The sequence below is a fragment of the Arachis hypogaea genome, chromosome 16 (assembly GCF_003086295.3).
Source record: "Arachis hypogaea cultivar Tifrunner chromosome 16, arahy.Tifrunner.gnm2.J5K5, whole genome shotgun sequence".
In the NCBI taxonomy this organism is placed as follows: Eukaryota; Viridiplantae; Streptophyta; class Magnoliopsida; order Fabales; family Fabaceae; genus Arachis; species Arachis hypogaea.
Window position 1 is genome coordinate 41,921,579 of NC_092051.1, and position 15,965 is coordinate 41,937,543.

The following is a 15,965-nucleotide window of genomic DNA, read 5'->3' on the forward strand; positions in this document are numbered from 1 at the left end:
CTGAAAAGGATCTTCAAATGGAAGTCCATGAAACTTGCAGTTCTGCTGCATCAGAGAAACTAGCTGAGGTTTCAGCTCAAAATTGTTTTCTCCAATGGTAGGAATGGAGATGCTTCTTCCATGTAAATTGGAATTAGGTGCAGTAAAGTCACCAAGCATTCTCCTTGCATTATTGTTGTTGGGTTCGGCTGCCATCTCCTTTACTTGTTCGAAATTTTCAATAAGGTTGTCTCTGGATTGTTGTAATTTAGCTTCTCTTAGTTTTCTCTTCAGAGTCCTTTCAGGTTCTGGATCAGCTTCAACAAGAATGCCTTTTTCTCTGTCCCTGCTCATAAGAAAGAGAAGAGAAAAAGAAAAGAAGAGGAATCCTCTATGTCACAGTAAAGAGGTTCCTTATTGTTAGTAGAAGAAAAGAAGAAGAGAAAAATTTGAACTCAGAAAGAGAGAGAGAGAGGGTTCGGATTTTTGGTGGGTGAGGGAGAGATGTTAGTAGATGAATAAATAAATAGAATAAGATGAGAGAGGGAAATTTCGAAAATAATTTTTGAAAAAGAGTTAGTGATTTTTGAAAATAGTTTTTGAAAAAGGTTAGTAATTTTCGAAAATAAAAATCAAAAATTAAAATAATTAGTTAATTAAAAAGAGATTTTGAAAAAGGGAGAAGATATTTTCGAAAATGAGAGAGAGAGAGTTAGTTAGGTGGTTTTGAAAAAGATAAGAAACAAACAAAAAGTTAGTTAGTTAGTTGAAACAAATTTTGAAAAGATAAGAAGTTAGGAAGTTAGAGAAGATATTTTGAAATCAATTTTTTTAAAAAAAATAAGATAGGAAGATATTTTTGAAAAGATATGATTGAAATTAGTTTTGAAAAAGATTTGATTTTTCAAATCACAATTAATGACTTGATTCACAAGAAATCACAAGATATGATTCTAGAACTTAAAGTTTGAAACTTTCTTAACAAGTAAGTAACAAACTTGAAATTTTTGAATCAAAACATTAATTGGTGATGTTATTTTCGAAAATTTGATATAAAAATAAGAAAAATATTTTTGAAAAATGTTTTTAGAATTTTCGAAAATAACTAAGAAAATTGAAAAAGATTTGATTTTTGAAAAAGATAAGATTTTTAAATTGAAAATTTGATTTGACTCATAAAAACAACTAGATTTTAAAAATTTTTGATAAAGTCAAATCTAATTTTCGAATTTATGAGAGAGAAAAAGGGAAAGATATTTTTTTAATTTTTTTTGAATTTTTATGATGAGAGAGAAAAACAAGAAAAATGATGCAATGCATGAGAATTTTAGATCAAAACATGTGATGCATGCAAGAATGCTATGAATGTCAAGATGAATACCAAGAACACTATGAAGATCATGATGAACACCAAGAACATATTTTTGAAAAATTTTTAATGCAAAGAAAACATGCGAGACACCAAACTTAGAATTCTTTAATGCTTAGACATAAAGAATTCAGGAATGCATATGAAAAATAAGAAAAGACACAAAACATGCAAATGCAAAGATCAAACAAGAAGACTTACCAAGAACAACTTGAAGATCATGAAGAACACTATGAATGCATGAGAATTTTCGAAAAATGCAAGATGCACATGCAATTGACACCAAACTTATAACATGACACACGACTCAAACAAGAAACACACAATATTTTTTTTTATTTTTATGATTTTATGATTTTTTTGTATTTTTATTTTAAAATTTTCGAAAATCATTTTGAAAAAGAAAAAAAATAAGGATTCAAAATTTTTCATATGAATTCCAGGAATCTTGTACTCTTTAGTCTAAAGCTCCAATCTGAGGGTTAGACATGGCTTAATAGCCAGTCAAGATTTAGAATGGATTTACATCCATTGAGGTGATTAGTTGAAGACCAATCCCAAAGGAGTTTGGGTATGGCTTTTCAGCCAGATAGGATTCAACATGTTACCATGAAACTCTAGAATTCATTCTTGAAAGTTTTGAAGCCATAGAATAATTTATTTTTGAAAACATTATTTTTTATTATTTTTTTTTTTCGAAAACAAAAGAAAAATTTTTGAAAGATTTTTGAAAAATTTTTGAAAACAAAACAAAAAGAAAATTACCTAATCTGAGCAACAAGATGAACCGTCAGTTGTCCAAACTCGAACAATCCCCGGCAACGGCGCCAAAAACTTGGTACGCGGAATCGTGATTACACTTTAATTATGTAAAGTTCATTGCTCTTTCCTTCCCTGGAAATGGCGCCAAAAACATGATGCCAAAACCATGGTTCACAACTCCGCGTAACTAACCAGCAAGTGCACTGGGTCGTCCAAGTAATACCTTACGTGAGTAAGGGTCGAATCCCACGGAGATTGTCGGTATGAAGCAAGCTATGGTCACCTTGTAAATCTCAGTCAGGCGGATATCAAATGGTTATGGAGTTTTCGAATTTAATTAATAAAATAGGGATAGAAATACTTATGTAATTCATTGGTGAGAATTTCAGATAAGCGAACGGAGATGCTTTCGTTCCTCTGGACCTCTGCTTTCCTGCTATCTTCATCCAATCAGTCTTACTCCTTTCCATGGCTGGCTTTATGTGATACATCACCACTGTCAATGGCTACTTTCGGTCATCTCTCGGGAAAATGATCCAATGCCCTATAACGGCACGGCTAATCGTCTGGAGGCATCACCCTTGTCAATGGCTTCATCTTATCCTCTCAGTGAAAATGGTCAACGCACCCTGTCACGGCACGGCTATTCATCTGTCGGTTCTCGATCATGCTGGAATAGGATTTACTATCCTTTTGCGTCTGTCACTAACGCCCTGCAATCGCAAGTTTGGAGCTCGTCACAGTCATTCATTCATTGAATCCTACTCGGAATACCACAGACAAGGTTTAGACTTTCCGGATTCTCTTGAATGCCGCCATCATTCTAGCTTACGCCACGAAGATTCCGATTAAGAAATCTAAGAGATAATCATTCAATTCTAATGTAGAACGGAAGTGGTTGTCAGGCACGCGTTCATAGGGAATGATGATTATTGTCACATTCATCACATTCAGGTTGAAGTGTGAATGAATATCTTAGAAGCGAAATAAGATGAATTGAATAGAAAACAGTAGTACTTTGCATTAATCTTTGAGGAACAGCAGAGCTCCACACCTTAATCTATGGAGTGTAGAAACTCTACCGTTGAAAATACATAAGTGATAGTCCAGGCATGGCCGAGATGGCCAGCCCCCTAAAACGTGATCACAGGATCAAAATACAATCCAGGATGTCAAATACAATAGTGAAATGTCCTATTTATAATAAACTAGCTACTAGGGTTTACAGAAGTAAGTAATTGATGCATAAATCCACTTCCGGGCCCACTTGGTGTGTGCTTGGGCTGAGCTTGAGTGTTGCACGTGTAGAGGTCCTTCTTGGAGTTGAACGCCAGCTTTTGTGCCAGTTTGGGCGTTCAACTCTGGTTTTGGCTCCTTTTCTGGCGCTGGACGCCAGATTTGGGCAGAAAGCTGGCGTTGAACGCCAGTTTACGTCGTCTATTCTTGGCCAAAGTATGGACTATTATATATTGCTGGAAAGCCCTGGAAGTCTACTTTCCAACGCAATTGAAAGCGCGCCATTTCAAGTTATGTAGCTCCAGAAAATCCACTTTGAGTGTAGGGAGGTCAGAATCCCACAGCATCAGCAGTCCTTCTTCAACCTCTGAATCTGATTTCTGCTCAAGTCCCTCAATTTCAGCCAGAAAATACCTGAAATCACAGAAAAATACACAAACTCATAGTAAAGTCCAGAAATGTAATTTTAACATAAAAACTAATGAAAACATCCCTAAAAGTAACTAGATCCTACTAAAAACATACTAAAAACAATGCCAAAAAGCGTATAAATTATCCGCTCATCAATATACACCCAAATACTAGTCACATACACCCAAATACCAGCCACATATACCCAAAATACTAGTCACATACACTTCTATTATTTTTTGTATTACATGACGTTATATGAGTTCAAAATGATATTCAAGTCAACTAAACCTACATAAAATGACACTAGAAGAACAAGTACAAATTCAAGAACAACAGCACCAGTTACAGTCGAATTTACTTGAAATACAGCGAAAGTTTCTATTTATACAAACTCAGTTCCAAACATGCAAACATGCACAAAAACACATTAAAATATACGATAAACTATTTGCGAAACAGAACGTAAAACAGTTATCACTGATTGAACAGTTTGACGAGAACAGTAATATCTATTTTCAACTAAGAAAACATAATGAATCTACTTAATAAATAGAAATACGACGATATCGTGTTTTGCGTTCGAAATGAGAAAGACAAAAGTGAAAAACTTCGACGATTAGTGAAACGGTACCTTGAATAATCTTTCTTCTTTTGTTGCGTTGTATTTTATGGAGATTTTGAAGTTTTTTTTTATTGATTTTCTTGAGTGTTGGCGACGATTTTGACAGTTTCTTGAGAGATTTTGAATGTGATTTGAATCTTCACGGTTGTGATTTTGATCGAAAAAGAAGAAGAACCATCTTTCATAATGGTGACTTTGTGAGTGAACGCGCTATGAAAACCGTTGAGTAGTGCACATGTTTACACAGTCGTATAGGTTAGGGTCGTTTTTGTTAGGCTTGACCTAACTTATATGACTTATAAACCAAAAAGATTTATATGTGTTGCAAATCTTAATTTTATATTAGTAACTGATTTTAGTGTGAATTTACTATAGCCTTATATATATTATTAAATTAGCGAGATATATTTTGTTTGGCTTAATGTTATTACTAAATCTAATTTCTACCCATACATAAGATTGTGTAACTATTTGAATAGTCACTCAAATTATTGAATTGATTAATTGACAGTATGGCAATAATTTATAGTATCCAAGTATATTTAACTAAATTCTTTCAATGTTTTCATATTATAAAAGTTCATAGAAAATTAAAAGAAAAATAACGTGGAGGCATGGGTGTATCTATTTAAATAATTTGTAGGATAAGATACTATTTTTATTCCTAATATTTGGATCATATTTTAATTTAGTCTTTAAAATTTTGAATGTCTTATTTTTGTCTTAAAAAATTTTAAATAGATTTAATATTATCTTATCGTTAAATTTGACACGAATAATTAACAAACAAGTGACATAAACGTTAACAATGTTATTGTTAAGTCATATGTTCTTTCTTATGTTAGAAAAATATAACAAAAATTTTTGTAACACTTCTTCTTTTCAATTTTCTTCATATAAAAAAATTCCAAAATTTTAACTCTTTGCACATCATAAAATTCTTTTCCAAGAATTAGACTCACATATATTTATGTGTGTAAAGGTAAAGAAATAAAATTTTTGTTATAGTATTAGTCAATTTTCTCTACTCTTGACATATATATATATATATATATATATATATATATATATATATATATATATAAAATAAAATTTATTATTAATTTTAAATTTAAATCTCAATTTAAATTTAAATCTTATCTTATTTAAAATCTGAATCTTATCTTCTCTTATTTTAAATTGAAATCTTATGAATCATATCATATCACAAGTCAATTTGAAACATAATCCGTTAGGATTTCATCCGAACTTAGAATTCAAATTTAAAAACAGAATAACTAATTATTTTTGTTTCTCATTTATTTTAATTATCATATTATTATATTCTTAGTGCTAGCAAAAATTATATTAATATTCTATTTGAATTAACATAATTATTTATTTTGATCAAATTAAAATAATAATTAAATAATTGTTTAGCAAAGATTATAACACTCGTTAGTGTATGACCCCATAGGTTCAACACTAAGCGAGTAGTAAATTAGTCATAGCGTCTAACAACACTCCTTAATGAGTCGATAGTATGAAATAATATATTTTTACTAAGAACCTAAGAAGAACAATGTAAGGCCCACATCGGTTGGGGAGGGGAACGAAGCATGCCTTATAAGGGTGTGGATACCTCTCCCTAGCATGACGCGTTTTGACGAGTGAGTGTGGGGGGCTTCGGCTATCATCCCTATCGTCAAAGGCAAAACCATGAGGCCTTGTGTGCCAAAGCGGACAATATCGTGCTAGCGGGTGGTCTGGGCTGTTACAGGAAGCGCTATCCACGCGTGATGTGCGCGGGCGCGCCGAATGTGCTACACCCAATGCCCAGCCATTTTCCAGAGAGTTGTGCCAGAGTTGTGCCAGTTTTGTGCCTGGGGCGCAAGAGTACCCACGCGTACGCGTGGCTGACGCGTGCGCGCCGTTTGGCTAATTTTCAACCCGCGCGTTCGCGCGTATGACGCTTGCGCGTCGATGAGTTTTAAGGCCATCTACGCGTGCGCGTGGAGTGCGCGTACGCGTGGCCCTGTTTTCATCCCAAAGTTGATTTTTGAGTTTTAAAAGCCAAATTTCATACTTCTAAGCCTCCGATCTCACCACTTATGTCTTGAATCATTATGATATGCCTAGCATGAGATAAAGGGCTAGTGAATGTGGTAACTTGCGAGTGAAGCAAGGGGAAAGATGAATGATCATTGAGGATCAAAGATGATTATGTGAGATGCGGAGAATGGCGGTGGAAGTGCTTGTTATTCCATGGGCCGAAGGGCCGTAAATGTTAATGAATTGGCTGGTTATGGATTTAACCGTGAGCCGGATGGCTAGATTATTGTCGTGTTACGGTGGAGCCATGTTTATGGCCAAGTATAAATGCATATATGCTGTTGAATGAATTGTGAATGTTTGCACTTCCACCATTGGAGATGAGGGTTTCCCTGGGTAGTAGCAATGGCTAGCCACCATGTGCTCCAGGTTGAGACTCGAAGCTCTGTTAACCCAATGTCGTAAGTGTGGCCGGGCACTGTGAAATGCCCGGATGAGCTCGCCCCCATAAATATTCACCAGTGATGGTGATGGATAAATATTCACCAGTGAGGGTGATGGATATGGATCATGATTATGATCAAGTTTATGATGAGTATAACTCGAGTTGGGGATACACGACAGAGGGACAGTCCAATGGTTAGCTACCAGGACTTGTCGGGTTGGCTCTATAACCGACAGATGATATCATCAGCCACTAGGGACAGGCATGCATCATAAGCATACTACATGAATTGTTTGAGATTGCCTATTTGACTGCATATTACTTGCTAATTGCCTAAATGCCTTATTTGTTCCTATTTGTAAATCTCTTGTCTGATATAACTGTGTTTGCTATATTATACTCCTGCTGGTGGTTGGGAGGTCTGAAGGAATTGGAAAGGGAAGTATTAGTTAGACTGAAGGATCTTTAGTCAGTTGCCACTTACGGTTTAGCTTGTTTATAAGCTTTGATATTAACTGGAGGAAGTTCTAGGATTGCCTTCGGCTTTCCTCTATTATTATGTATTATATATGTGGAAGCTGTTACCGTACTGGGGACCTCTGGTTCTCACCCATGCGGATTTTGTGGTTTTCAGATGCAGGACACGAGGCTTCTCGTTAAGGTATGCTGGAGACTTCTGGATTAGCGAAGATCCTTTGTTCTCGGGACTCTGTTTTGGGTTATATATCTTGTTTAGATATTTTTATCTCCATTAAATAATACAAACTGTGATGACTCCTTCTAGAGGGGATTTTGGAGATTAGATTTCTGTATTTGTGTCCCTTTGGGTTTCCTTTGGGGTGTTCCTTATTTTATCATATGTATATATTGCTATGCTCGGACCGGTTATCTTCGCAACCGGATTTTGAGTCTTGATATTCCTGTTTTTGACACTCCTTTGTATATATGTTATCTCGCGTTGGTTTATCCTTTGCTCGTTGCGTTATCGATCGGAGTGTTGCGCTTTCGAGTTACGGTTTTTGTTTACCCCTTTTTCTACAAAGGCTCCTAGTTATAATCAATTATTCATACTACTATACGTACTAAATTTTTGTTTTAGAGGTCGTAATACCTTGCCATCTCTGAATTATGACTTAAGCATAAGACTCTATATGGTAGGGTGTTACATTATGGTATCAGAGCAGTTCGTTCCTGTAGAGCCTGAGGAATGGACTGACTATGCTTTTGTGCATTCTCTGTATGTGTGTTATGTGCTGTTAGTATATCTACTTGATATAGTTAGCATAAACGTTCATGAGCATGCATTTGGGACTTTGAAGCACTAAACTTCCGATATTGAGACTGATCAACTTAATATCGATTGTTTGGTGTGTATAGGAACCAGATGGCGCCTCGTGGACGCGGTAGAGGCCGTGGGAGAGGACATACTAATGCTCGTGCGCCGGAGAATAACCCTAATGACCCGGTGAACTTTATGACTGCGTTGGAGAACATGGCTGCTGCTATGCAAGCCACTGCTGAGGCTCTTGGTCAACAGATGAACAACCATGGTAATGACGGAGGTGGAGTTCAGGGTCCGATGACACTGGCAAACTTTTTGAAGGTTAATCCCCCGAAGTTCAAGGGAACTACTAGCCCGACTGAAGCCGATACGTGGTTTCAGGCTATGGAACGAGCACTGCAAGCGCAGGTGGTATCTGAAGGGCAGCGTGTGGAGTTCGCTACCTATTTGCTCACTGGTGAAGCGTCGCATTGGTGGCAAGGAATCCGACGCCTCTTGCAGCAGGGTGATGATTATATCACCTGGGATGTCTTCCAAGAGGAGTTCTATAAGAAGTACTTTCCGACTTCTTCCAGGACAGCCAAGGAGCTTGAATTATTGCAGCTGAAGCAGGGTACTATGTCCGTATCTGAGTATACTGACAAGTTTGAGGAGCTGTTCAAATTCTCTCGTATGTGTCAAGGGACTCCGGTGGAATATGAGGAATGGAAGTGTGTTAAGTACGAAGGAGGACTCCGGAGCGATATTTTCAGTTCAGTGGGACCAATGGAGATTAGGACTTTCTCCGAATTGGTGAACAAGTGTAGGGTTGCTGAAGAGTGTGTGAAGAGGGCAGCCACTGAGAAAGGAAATCACAAGGGATCATTTCCACAAAACCGAGGGAAGAGCTTTGCACCTAGAGGTCCGCCCTTCAAGAGGGAAGGTTCTTTTAGGAGGCCCAACAACAACTCCCAAGGGAAAAGGTTTGGGAAGCAGCCTCAGAATGATCAAGCTTGTACTAGGTGTGGAAGTCACCATCCGGGAGTACCATGCAAGGCCGGATGGGGTTTGTGCTACAATTGTGGAAAGGCGGGGCATAAAGTCGCAAGTTGCCCGGAGAAGCAAAAGCAAGGTGCTGGGAAAGCACAACAGACTGGTCGGGTGTTCACCACCTCAGCTGTGGGTGCAGAGGGATCCGAGACACTCATTCGAGGTAACTGTGAAATGGCTGGTCAAACTTTAAATGCTTTATTTGATTCGGGAGCATCGCATTCATTCATTACATTTGAGAAAGCCCATGAGTTAGGATTGAAGATCGTAACCTTAGGTTATGACCTAAAAGTGTATAATGCTACCCATGAAGCCATGGTAACTAGGCTAGGATGCCCGAAAGTTTCGTTTAGGTTCAAACAGCATGATTTTGTCCATAATTTAATCTGCTTACCGATGATCGGTCTTGATCTTATCTTGGGATTGGACTGGTTATCTGAGAACCATGTCCTGCTTGATTGTTCTACAAAGTCGGTGTACTTTATGCCGGAGGATACAGAAGGGCCGGTCGTGGTGAATAATTATTACTTGAATTCGATGATGGTGAACTGTTCTGGAATCGAATGTCAGGGTATCCTGTTGTTAACCGCGGGTGTTTCGGGTGATGATCAAAGGTTGGATCAGATTCCGGTAGTGTGTGAGTTTCCGGAAGTGTTTCCCGATGATATTGAGGAATTTCCACCTAACCGAGAGGTCGAGTTTGCTATTGAGTTGGTGCCTGGGGCGGGGCCAATCTCAAGTGCTCCTTATAGAATGTCACCGTTAGAGATGGCCGAGCTAAAGTCTCAGTTAGAGGAATTATTGGGTAAGAATTTTATCCGACCAAGTGTTTTCCCGTGGGGTGCTCCAGTGTTACTAGTAAAGAAGAAAGATGGAAGTATGCGGCTCTGTGTGGATTACAGGCAGCTGAACAAGGTCACCATAAAGAATAAATACCCGTTGCCGAGAATTGATGATCTCATGGATCAGTTACAAGGAGCTGGGGTTTTTTCTAAGATCGATTTGTGATCCGGTTATCACCAGATAAGGGTGAGGGGTGAGGATATCCCTAAGACCGCTTTTAGGACTCGTTATGGTCATTACGAGTACACTGTGATGTCTTTTGGGTTGACAAATGCTCCTGCAGTATTCATGGATTACATGAATAGAGTATTCCGTCCGTTTCTGGATAAATTTGTTGTTGTCTTCATCGACGACATACTGATTTACTCCAAGACTGAAGAAGAGCATGCGGAACACCTGAGGACTGTGTTGCATATTCTAAAGGAGAAGAAACTCTATGCAAAATTGTCTAAGTGTGAGTTTTGGAAGGATGAGGTGAAGTTTTTGGGTCACGTGGTGAGTAAGAAGGGAATAGCCGTAGATCCAACTAAGGTGGAGGCTGTGATGGATTGGAAGCAACCAACCACAGTAACTGAGATAAGGAGTTTTCTGGGTTTAGCTGGCTATTACCGAAGGTTCATCAAAGGCTTTTCGCAATTAGCCTTGCCGTTGACAAAGTTAACTCGCAAAGACACTCCGTTTGTTTGGACTCCTGAGTGCGAGGAGAGCTTTCAGGCATTGAAGAAAAAGTTGACCACTGCACCTGTGTTAGTGTTACCTGAGCCGAACGAGCCTTTTGAGGTATGCTGTGATGCCTCATTAAAGGGCCTAGGGTGCGTGCTGATGCAGCATCATAATGTAGTGGCGTATGCCTCACGACAGTTAAGACCTCATGAAGTTAGTTACCCTACGCACGATTTGGAACTCACTGCGGTTGTGTTTGCCTTGAAGGTGTGGAGGCATTATCTCTATGGGGTTAAGTTCCAAGTCTTTTCTGATCACAAGAGTTTGAAATACCTCTTTGATCAGAAAGAGCTTAATATGAGGCAGAGAAGGTGGATGGAATTATTGAAGGACTACGACTTTGAGTTGAATTACCATCCTGGAAAGGCGAATATAGTGGCGGATGCGTTAAGTCGGAAGTCGTTGTATGCGGCTTGGATGATGCTTCAAGAGGAGAAGTTGCTCAAAGAATTCGAGAGTCTAAAAATCGGTGTTCAAGAAGTATCTGGAACCTTATGTTTGAGCCGATTAGAAATCTCAAGTGACTTTAAGTCCGAACTCCTAAGGGCTCATGAAAACGATGAAGCGTTATGGAAGGTGTTACCGGCTATCGAGCAAGGAAAACAGTGGAGAGTGTCGGAAGAAAAAGATGGGTTATGGAGATTCAAGGGTAGGATCATTGTGCTGGATGTTGGCACTTTGAGGCAAGATATCTTAAAGGAGGCACACAAAAGCGGATTCTCCATTCACCCGGGGAGTACTAAGATGTACCATGATTTAAAGGCGATGTTTTGGTGGCCGGGTATGAAGAATGATGTGGCTGAATATGTTTCAAAGTGCTTAACTTGCCAAAAGGTAAAGATTGAACATCAAAGACCTTCTGGGATGTTGCAACCTTTAGAGGTTCCGCAATGGAAGTGGGAAAGTATTGCAATGGACTTTGTGTCGGGATTGCCAAGGACTAGGACTGGTTTTGATGCTATCTGGGTGATTGTGGACCGACTGATGAAGTCAGCTCACTTTTTGCCCATTCGGATGACTTACACCCTTGAGGATCTAGCACGGTTATACATAAAGGAAATTGTGAGACTCCATGGTGTACCTGCTACTATAATCTCTGATAGAGATCCTCGTTTCACTTCGAGATTCTGGGGTGCATTTCAGAAAGCTTTTGGAACCCGATTAAGCTTGAGTACAACTTACCATCCTCAAACAGATGGTCAATCTGAGAGGACGATCCAAACCCTAGAGGATATGTTGAGAGCTTGTGTTTTGGATCAACCGGAAAGTTGGGATCGGTATATGCCATTAGTGGAGTTTGCATACAATAATAGTTACCATGCGAGCATCGGAATGGCTCCGTATGAGGCATTGTATGGGAGGAAATGTCAATCTCCGCTATGTTGGTATGAAGCTGGAGAGAAAGGCTTGTTGGGGCCGGAGATAGTAGCTGAGACCACTGAACAAGTCAAGAAAATCCGAGATAGGATGCTTACGGCGCAGAGTCGTCAGATGAGTTACGCCGATCAGAGGCAGAAGCCCTTGGAATTTGAGGCAGGAGATCATATTTTCCTTAAGGTTACTCCGACCACAGGAGTAGGTAAAGCGATTAAAGCAAAGAAGTTGAATCCTCGATACATTGGTCCATTTCAGATCCTGGAGAGGATTGGGCCAGTGGCGTATCGGGTGGCTCTACCACCTCATCTTTCGAACCTGCACGATGTGTTTCATGTGTCGCAGCTTCGGAAGTACACTCCTGATGCTAGCCATGTGTTAGAACCTGAATCGGTTCAGTTGAGAGAAGATTTGACGCTTCCAGTGGCTCCAGTCAGAATTGATGATACTAGTATCAAACGGTTGCGTGGAAAAGAGGTTTCATTAGTCAAAGTGGCATGGAGTCGAGGCGGTGTTGAGGAACACACTTGGAAACTTGAGTCAGAGATGCGTACGGATTATCCGCACTTATTCTCAGGTAAGTTGATTTGAATTTTGTGGGAAAAATTCCCAATTAGGTGGGTAGAATGTAAGACCCGGTTAATTAACGGCTAATTAATCCATAAATGAGAATTTATTCTAGAAAGCCAAAAATGTTATTTTTATGGCTAAATGTGATAGAGGAGATTGAGACGAGAATTTCGGTACTAATTTAATAGAAATCGGACCAAGATTGGACCGAACGGGCCAAACCGGACCAACCGGACCCAAAGTGGGCCCTTGGCCCAACATAACTAAACCAAAACCCTAGTTTTCAGTATTCTCTCTCCTCATTAAACACACACACGCTGAAATGGAGTGAGGGAGGAGAAGAACACTCTCTCAAGTTCTATCTCTCACTTGATCTTCAAACCACCATAACTTTTGATCTAGAGCTCCGATTGCCGCTCCGTTTGCGGCCACGCGTTCACCGCGGAGAGCTCTACAAAACCCATACAATCAATCTTGAGGTAAGCCACGTTTTACTGCACGAAATTCCAGCCCTTGATTTCGAGTTTCATGAGCAAAAATGTTGAGATTTTGGGTTCTTTGATGTTATAGGACCCAACTCTCTTGAAGGAGAAGGTTAATCTTGTCTCCTTGGACCTTGGGTGTGATAAGATTCTCAACCCTAGTGTAAATTGTTGTTCTATGATGTTTGGGTATTGAGATGTTGTGTATGGATATGATGATTGTGGCTTAGGTTGTGTATATGTGAATATTGGAGCTTGATTGATGATTTTGGAAAGCTTGGAAGAGGGTTTTGTGTGATAAAAATCTGTTCTTGGAGGTGTTGATACCTTGAGAGCTTGTGGATAAGTGGTTTGGAAGTGCTCCGGTTGAGCTTGGGAAATCGGCTAAGGTATGGTTTCAGTTTCCCGTATCTAATATGTAATGTGGTAGGAAATACTTAGGCTAGAGGCCCTAAGATAGGCATTGAATTGTTGGTGTTGTTGAATGTTGAGATATATGATGTGTTCATATATGTGATTATGAATAATGATGCCTTGATTGTGTGATATATAAGAAATGCATGTTGTGATATATGCTTGATGGATGATTAAGGTTGAATTGGTGGGTGGTACCATGTTGATGGTGAGTATGATGTTGATTATGTATAGTGATTGTTGATTGGAAATGGTATTATTGGAAATTGGGATGAGGAAGGATGTATGACATGATATTGTGTTTGTCCTTTAGCCATTTGATTGAGAAGTGTTAAAATGGTTGGATGTGGTTTTGGAAATTTTGGTAAAATGTCAATATGTGAGTTGAGGATGGCTTGTTGTTGATTTTGGTACATTTTGAATGATTTCAAAGAGAAGGGTTGAAATTGGCATGTTTTGATTGATTTTGAAAAGAGTTGAAAGTGGCTTGTTTTGAAAATGGCACTTTGTGGTTTTGTATGAAAACATGGTTTTTGGGCATACTTTGATGGGACATAACTTGGACTACGGATCTCTGATTTGTGCCAAATCTATTTAGAAATGAAATTGGATCCGGGATGTCCATGCCGTTCGAAGAACGGGTGAAAAACGATTTAAAATGAGGAAGTTATGTCCGTCGGAAGATTGGGATTTGAATCTGTGAATTCTGCAGCTTTTAACTTAGGAAATTTTTAGCAGAATCACCCCCCGCGCGTAGGCGCCCTTGGCGCGTACGCACCGTTCTTCCAGGAAGTGTAAGGCCCACATCGGTTGGGGAGGGGAACGAAGCATGCCTTATAAGGGTGTGGATACCTCTCCCTAGCATGACGCGTTTTGACGAGTGAGTGTGGGGGGCTTCGGCTATCATCCCTATCGTCAAAGGCAAAACCGTGAGGCCTTGTGTGCCAAAGCGGACAATATCGTGCTAGTGGGTGGTCTGGGCTGTTACAGATGGTATCAGAGCCAGAACCCGGATCAATGTGCCAGCGAGGGCGCTGGACTCCCTTAGGGGGGTGGATTGTAAGGCCCACATCGGTTGGGGAGGGGAACGAAGCATGCCTTATAAGGGTGTGGATACCTCTCCCTAGCATGACGCGTTTTGACGAGTGAGTGTGGGGGGCTTCGGCTATCATCCCTATCGTCAAAGGCAAAACCATGAGGCCTTGTGTGCCAAAGCGGACAATATCGTGCTAGCGGGTGGTCTGGGCTGTTACAGGAAGCGCTATCCACGCGTGCGCGTGATGTGCGCGGGCGCGCCGAATGTGCTGCACCCAATGCCCAGCCATTTTCCAGAGAGTTGTGCCAGAGTTGTGCCAGTTTTGTGCCTGGGGCGCAAGAGTACCCACGCGTACGCGTGGCTGACGCGTGCGCGCCGTTTGGCTAATTTTCAACCCGCGCGTTCGCGCGTATGACGCTTGCGCGTCGATGAGTTTTAAGGCCATCTACGCGTGCGCGTGGAGTGCGCGTACGCGTGGCCCTGTTTTCATCCCAAAGTTGATTTTTGAGTTTTAAAAGCCAAATTTCATACTTCTAAGCCTCCGATCTCACCACTTATGTCTTGAATCATTATGATATGCCTAGCATGAGATAAAGGGCTAGTGAATGTGGTAACTTGCGAGTGAAGTAAGGGGAAAGATGAATGATCATTGAGGATCAAAGATGATTATGTGAGATGCAGAGAATGGCGGTGGAAGTGCTTGTTATTCCATGGGCCGAAGGGCCGTAAATGTTAATGAATTGGCTGGTTATGGATTTAACCGTGAGCCGGATGGCTAGATTATTGTCGTGTTACGGTGGAGCCATGTTTATGGCCAAATATAAATGCATATATGCTGTTGAATGAATTGTGAATGTTTGCACTTCCACCATTGGAGATGAGGGTTTCCCTGGGTAGTAGCAATGGCTAGCCACCATGTGCTCCAGGTTGAGACTCGAAGCTCTGTTAACCCAATGTCGTAAGTGTGGCCGGGCACTGTGAAATGCCCGGATGAGCTCGCCCCCATAAATATTCACCAGTGATGGTGATGGATAAATATTCACCAGTGAGGGTGATGGATATGGATCATGATTATGATCAAGTTTATGATGAGTATAACTCGAGTTGGGGATACACGACAGAGGGACAGTCCAATGGTTAGCTACCAGGACTTGTCGGGTTGGCTCTATAACCGACAGATGATATCATCAGCCACTAGGGACAGGCATGCATCATAAGCATACTACATGAATTGTTTGAGATTGCCTATTTGACTGCATATTACTTGCTAATTGCCTAAATGCCTTATTTGTTCCTATTTGTAAATCTCTTGTCTGATATAACTGTGTTTGCTATATTATACTCCTGCTGGTGG